The 6,916-nt window shown below is 38.6% G+C and overlaps 1 pseudogene; it reads left to right on the plus strand.

The window, feature by feature from the left end:
* Positions 1 to 3,787: 3,787 nt before the first annotated feature.
* Positions 3,788 to 5,826, plus strand: LOC142606474 (feruloyl CoA ortho-hydroxylase F6H1-3-like; annotated as a pseudogene).
* Positions 5,827 to 6,916: the final 1,090 nt, after the last annotated feature.

Below are 6,916 nucleotides of genomic sequence, written 5' to 3' on the forward strand. Positions count from 1 at the left end.
TAGTATTAAACCAAAATTCAGCAAGGGGCAACCACTCAACCCAAGTAGCTGGTTTGTCAGCTGCAAAAGCTCTCAAATAATGCTCAAGACTCTTGTTCACAACCTCTGTTTGGCCATCTGTTTGGGGGTGATAGGCTGAGGACATGGCTAATTGAATGCCTTGAAGCTTCATCAACTCTTGCCAAAAATGAGAAGTAAAAATAGGGTCTCTGTCACTAACAATTGAAATAGGCATTCCATGCAGCTTGAACACATGTTGCATATACAGATTTGCTACCTTAGAAGTAGTATATGGATGAGACAAGGCTACAAAATGAAAAAACTTTGTAAGCCTATCCACCACTACCATAACCACCTCCTTCATCTGAGATTTTGGAAGACCCTCAACAAAATCCATGCTCACAGCCACCCAAGGTCTCTCTGGTATAGGCAAGGGTTGTAGTAGACCTGCTGGATTACAGGTTTCATGTTTGAGCCTTTGGCAGGTATCACACTCCCTAACATACTTCCTAACATCTGCCCTTAACCCAGGCCAGTAGAAGTCTCTCTGAACCCTATGCAATGTCTTAAGGAAACCAGAATGACCCCCCCATGGCCCATCATGCACCTGCTGCAAAATGGCTGTCTTCAATGAATCACAAGTCCCCAAATACATTCTGCCTTTATATAATAGCAATCCATTCTGCATAGTGAAACCCTTAGGACCTTCCTTCCCTGCTTGAAAAGCACTTAAGATACCCATAATGGAACTATCAGTAACATAACTAGCCTTAAGTTGAGCCAACCAATCAGGTGTGGGAAAGGAAATCAGGCACAAAACACCCTCTTGAGAAGGAATTCTACCACCAATAACCTGTCTTGACAAGGCATCAGCCACCACATTCTCCTTACCCTTCTTATATTCCACAATAAAAGCATACCCTAACAACTTGGTAATCCATTTTTGTTGAGCTGGAGTACCAATTTTCTGCTCTAAGATATACTTAAGGCTCTGCTGATCTGTCCTCACAAGAAAGGGTTTCCCCACCAAATATGGCCTCCACTTATGCACAGCAGTCACCAAAGCCAGTAGTTCCCTCTCATAAGTGGATAAGGCCAAACTCCTGCCTTTGAGAGCTTGGCTGTGGAAAGCTATAGCTCTCCCTTCCTGCATCAGTACAGCACCCAACCCAACTCCTGAAGCATCACACTCCACCACAAACAACTTATCAAAATCTGGCAGAACTAAAACAGGTGGGTTAGACATAGCTGATTTGAGAGTTTGGAAAGCCACCTCAGCTTCCTCAGTCCAAGTAAAAGAATCCTTCCTTAGGAGAGCAGTTAATGGGGCTGCAATTTGACCATAGCCTCTTACAAACTTCCTATAATACCCTGTGAGACCTAAGAAACCCCTCAAAGCCTTAACATCCTTTGGAGTAGGCCACTGCTGCATTGCTATAGTTTTCTTAGGGTCAATTCTTACCCCTTCACCAGAAATCAAGTGCCCCAAATACTCAACTTCACCACAAGCAAAAACACACTTGGACTTCTTAGCAAATAATTGTTCCTTGGCTAACACTCCCAACACAGCTCTTAAGTGAGAGACATGATCAACCAAAGATTTGCTATAAACCAAAATATCATAAAAAAAAACTAGAACAAACCTTCTAAGAAAGGGTTTAAACACTTGATTCATTAGGGACTGAAATGTTGAAGGGGCATTGGTGAGGCCAAATGGCATAACCAGAAATTCATAATGCCCTTCATGAGTCCTAAAAGCTGTTTTAGGAATGTCCTCCTCACTCATCCTAATTTGGTGATATCCAGACCTTAAATCAAGTTTAGAAAAGATACAAGCACCATTCAATTCATCAAGTAATTCATCAATAACAGGTATAGGAAATTTATCCTTGACAGTATTCAAGTTAAGGGCCCTATAGTCAATGCACATACGCCAGGACCCATCTGCCTTCCTTACCAACAAAACAGGGGAGGCAAAAGGACTACAACTATTCGTTATAGATCCAGCAGCCAGTAATTCTTTAACTATCTTTTCTATCTCATTCTTTTGGTAAAAATGGTACCTGTATGGCCTTTGGCAGACTGGTTGAGCTCCCTCCTTAAGAGTAATGTGATGCTCATGCCCCCTAAGAGGAGGTAGCCCTACTGGAGTGTCAAAAACCTGAGCAAACTCTTGAAGTAAATTTGCCACTTCTGCAGGAAGAGCAGCTTGCACCTCAACAGAGGAGGGAGTTGAGATATGAACCAAAAGGCCTTTCTTGATTGGAGTTTTGAAGAATTGATCCCCATCAAGGAGATGTGAACCAGATTGCTTCAATCCTTGCAGTAAAACCTTGTTCCCTTTATGATAAAACTCCATAGTCAAGAACTGAAAATTCCATTGAATATCACCAAGTGTGGTAAGCCACTGAGTTCCCAATACAACATCACACCCTCCAAGTGGCAGAACATGAATTGAATGGGAAATTCCTCCCCTTGAATGCATACTGATACTTGATCACAAAATCCTTGAGTCTTCACCACTGCACCATTAGCTACCTTAGCCTCCAAAGTTTGAGATTGATCAACCCACAATTTCAGATTAGGAACCAATGTTGCATCAATAAAATTGTGTGTGCTACCTGTGTCCAACAAAACTACCAAACTAACTCCATTGATTTTACCCCTAATCCTCATAGTACCAGGTGTGGGAGTACCAATTAGAGCATATAGAGTTATCTCAACCTCCTCAGAGTTAGTACTAGTATTCTGCCCTTCATTGAGTGGACTTCCAACTTCTTCATCTAACTCAGTGATCTTAACCGCAGATTGTGAATCAGACACCAATTCAATACCTTCAAGAAGAAATATTTTGGCACTTTTACACTTATGGCCCGGACCCCATTTATCATCACAGTTATAGCATAACCCTTTTTTCTTCCTCTCTTCCATTTGGGCAGGGGAAATGCTTTTAATTGGAATTCTTGACTTAGCTTCTACAAAGGTATCAACTTTAGGAAGACCCAAGATAGATGGCTTACCTGTGTCTTGCTGAATCTTAGAGCTCCTTCTGCAACTTATCAAATACTCCTCTTGAATTTTAGCCAATCCAAAAGCTGCATTCAATGACTGTGGATTTAGCATCCTTACTGGTAAGCGTATCTCATCCTTCAAGCCACTGAGAAAGCAACTCAGCTTGTGTGCCGGAGATAAACCTTTGATTCTATTTGACAAAATCTCAAATTGAGTCTTATACGTTGCCACAGTAGCTGTTTGCCTCAACCTGGTTAGCATTTCCATAGGATCATCATACGCATTTGTGCCAAACCTCACCTGCATAGCTTGAACTAGAGACTCCCAGTCACAGAACACTCCAATTTCTTCACTTTCTTGGAACCAGGTTAGTGCTTCTCCCTCCATATGGAACGAAGCTAGCATCAATTTCTCTCCAATAGGAGTATTATAGTATCTGAAATACTGGTTAGCTTTATACATCCAGCTCGCAGGTTCTTCACCAGAAAATTTGGGAAATTCTAGCTTCACGGTTCGAGACAACGGCAAATTAGACACTGGCAAATTAGGGTTATGATTTTCCCCAATTCTCTGAGATTGGAGCAATCCTCCTTGATCTCCAGAACTTAATTTCTGCAAGATTGAAGTCAACTGTTGACTCATTTCGTTCATCGCTCTTGTATTCTCATTCATCGTTCTTGTATTTTCATTCAGCGTTCTTGTATGGATCTCTTGAATGGTTCTTATCTCTTGTAACTCTTTTGTGTGATGATTAGTGGTAGTTCGAAGTGAGGCAATGGCCTCGTTGGTTGCAACAGAAGCACGGGTTTCTGCCATGGATGCCGAGGAAAGTGAGCTCTGATACCAATTGTAAAGAACCCAAAGGAAAATGGAAGATTGTAGCTATTTTCGAGGTTAGCTAGGCCTCCTAAGAGCAACGAAACAGAGAATTGAAGGAAAGAATAGAATCAGAAAGTATTTTGACATTAACTCTTTTCATAAGTCTCTTTACACAGCTTCTTGTTATTCTTATACCCCTTGTAACTAACTGCTCCCAGCTGTCACTAACTAACCAAACTAACTCCTATTACCTGTCAATGTAACTAACCACCATAAAATCCTAACCATAGAAGCCTATGGTAGTAACTATCACACTAGGCAGTCACTTATTAGAATACACTAAGTAACTATAGACAGTACATACAATGACCACAGTAAGTAATTCCTAACAGCTATATAAATAGGTGCAAATGGTATTCAAATTGAACCACCAACAACAACACCAAACATCTTAGTTTCAAGCCATTTGCCAAATACTAAGCTCTCTCTCTATTCCTTTCTTGTAAGAATGGCTCCAACAGTTGCAACACCTATCAGTGAGTCCTCAAATATCACTGACTTTGTCGTAACAAATGGCAATGGAGTAAAGGGTCTCTCAGAAATGGGACTCAAAACCCTCCCTAAGCAATATATCCAACCTGTAGAAGAAAGGATCACTGTGAGCAACATCTTGCCTCAAGAGTCTATACCCATCATTGATATGTCAAACTGGGACGAACCAAAAGTCTCAGAATTAATCTGTGATGCTGCAGAAAAGTGGGGTTTCTTTCAGATTATCAACCATGGAGTGTCCATTGAAGTGCTGGAGAATGTGAAGGACGCAACACATAGGTTCTTCAATTTGCCAGCTGAGGAGAAGAGGAAGTTTTCAAAAGAAAACTCACCTTCCAACAGCGTGCGGTTTGGCACAAGCTTTAGTCCTGAAGCGAGAGAAGGCTCTTGAATGGAAAGATTACCCGAGCCTGTTTTATGTGTCGAGAGGATGAGGCATCTGCATTGTGGCCTTCTCGCGTGCAAGTAACAGAGCTTAACTTTGCTCAATTTAGTTTACACTATATATACATGACATATAATATAGATGCAATAGTTGTGTACGTACATACATACATATATAATTCACCGAATAGGTCAAGTTCTAGTTAAATCTATTGTAACTCAATACGACGTTACAACACTTCATAACTTTTAGTATATCTCATTATATACTCATTGTTTGCAAAATAATAAGATGATTGAAGATCAAGTGATCTCATCATAAAATATTTTTTTTTTTTAAATTAATAAAAAAAATTTAAGTATCATAAAACATAATTTTTTGGATCAAAAAGTATATGCCTTTGTATGTATATGTATAGTTTTTGGTGGACTAATTGTTGTTTGCTTTTAGGGATCAAGTTCTGGAATACATGAGAAGGTCTGACCCAGTTATCCAAAGGCTATTAGAGGCACTAATGAAGAGGATACATGTGAAAGAAATTGATGAGACAAAAGAATCTCTCTTAATGGGTTCAAAGAGGATTAACCTTAACTACTATCCTGTATGTCCTAACCCTGAGCTTACAGTGGGAGTAGGTCGTCACTCTGACGTGTCAACCCTTACTATCCTCCTTCAGGATGATATTGGTGGACTCTATGTGCGAGGAAACAATGATAGTTGGGTTCATGTTCCACCTAAGTGGCTCACTCGTGATCAATGTTGGCGATGCACTACAAATAATGAGCAATGGTCGATACAAGAGCATTGAGCATCGTGTGATTGCCAGTGGAAGCAAGAATAGGATTTCGGTTCCTATTTTTGTTAATCCTAGGCCATGTGACATGATTGGTCCTTTTTCAGAAGTACTTGCAGGGGGTGAGAAAGCATTATATAAGCAAGTTCTGTATTCAGATTATGTGAAACATTTCTTCAGGAAGGCTCATGATGGAAAGAACACAATTGAATTTGCAAAAATATGATGTATTCTAAGGTGTGTTGTGAGGTTATGTTCTATTGTAATGGATATAATTTTTATGAAATAAAACACAATCTGAAATCTTTTTGAAGATAATAGAAGTCAGTCAATTCTCTATCCAGTTATTTTACTTTTTTACAAAAAAGAGTTTACACTTTTTTTTAACGTGGCTTTTACATTGTTTGTATGTCTGTTTGAAGCATTAGAATTCATGAGAGGTGAAAAAGATTGATGAAATCAAAAAGATTTCTATTATATGTTGGGTTCAACAACAACAAAAAACACTGCGCTTGTAAATGATCCTCTACAGGTTCCATTTTTGCGCTTGTAAATGATCCTCTACAAACAATAGTACGTAATAGCACTAACAACAACCAAATCAACATCTAAAATATTTTTTATTTTGGTAATTAAATTTTATGGAGTGCCTTTATATAGGCCTACAACCTAAAAGACCAAAATAATGTTTTTGGTTGTATTTTATAAAACATTTGAGAAGAAATTCTCTTTTTCTTCGCCTATTAACTTGGAGTTCTTGTATACTAGGATAGTAAAAAAAGATATCAATTTATCATATACACTTCTATGTCGTATAATTAATCCCAAATTTTTGGGATCTATTATGAATTAACAAACTAATTAGGGTCATGTGTATTTATTATTATAACAAAATTTCTGAGTAAAAAAAACACCCTTTATTTCACAAATTAACTTTCATAATTCTATGGACAAGTGATGAGTTGCGGAGGTAAACTGTCAACTATCAAGTACTTGAGAGTTTGGATGCTTCGGCTGTGTAAGGGATTTTTTCACATTTGAGAGGAATTTTGGGCTCAGAAATGAACCAAATGTTTAGTTCTATTCTTTGTATTAATTTTCTTTGGGCTTTTATAAATCAATTCTAAAATTTGTGGCCCAAATAAGAGAGGACTAACAAAACTAGTAGTATCGTTTTTTCCCTCTCACAAAATCCCCGCGCGCGCCTCCCGGGGGAATATATTTATTGCAAATTTTACAGAAAACGTAAGATTTTATTAATACTATTATTTGCAAATTTAAAAATCTAAGGAGGGCCATGGCCCTTCTCCTATATACGTGTATGTGTGTGTTTTCTTAAATAAAAAAATAAAAAA

The sequence above is a fragment of the Castanea sativa genome, chromosome 8, assembly GCF_040712315.1.
Source record: "Castanea sativa cultivar Marrone di Chiusa Pesio chromosome 8, ASM4071231v1".
NCBI classification, from domain to species: domain Eukaryota; kingdom Viridiplantae; phylum Streptophyta; class Magnoliopsida; order Fagales; family Fagaceae; genus Castanea; species Castanea sativa.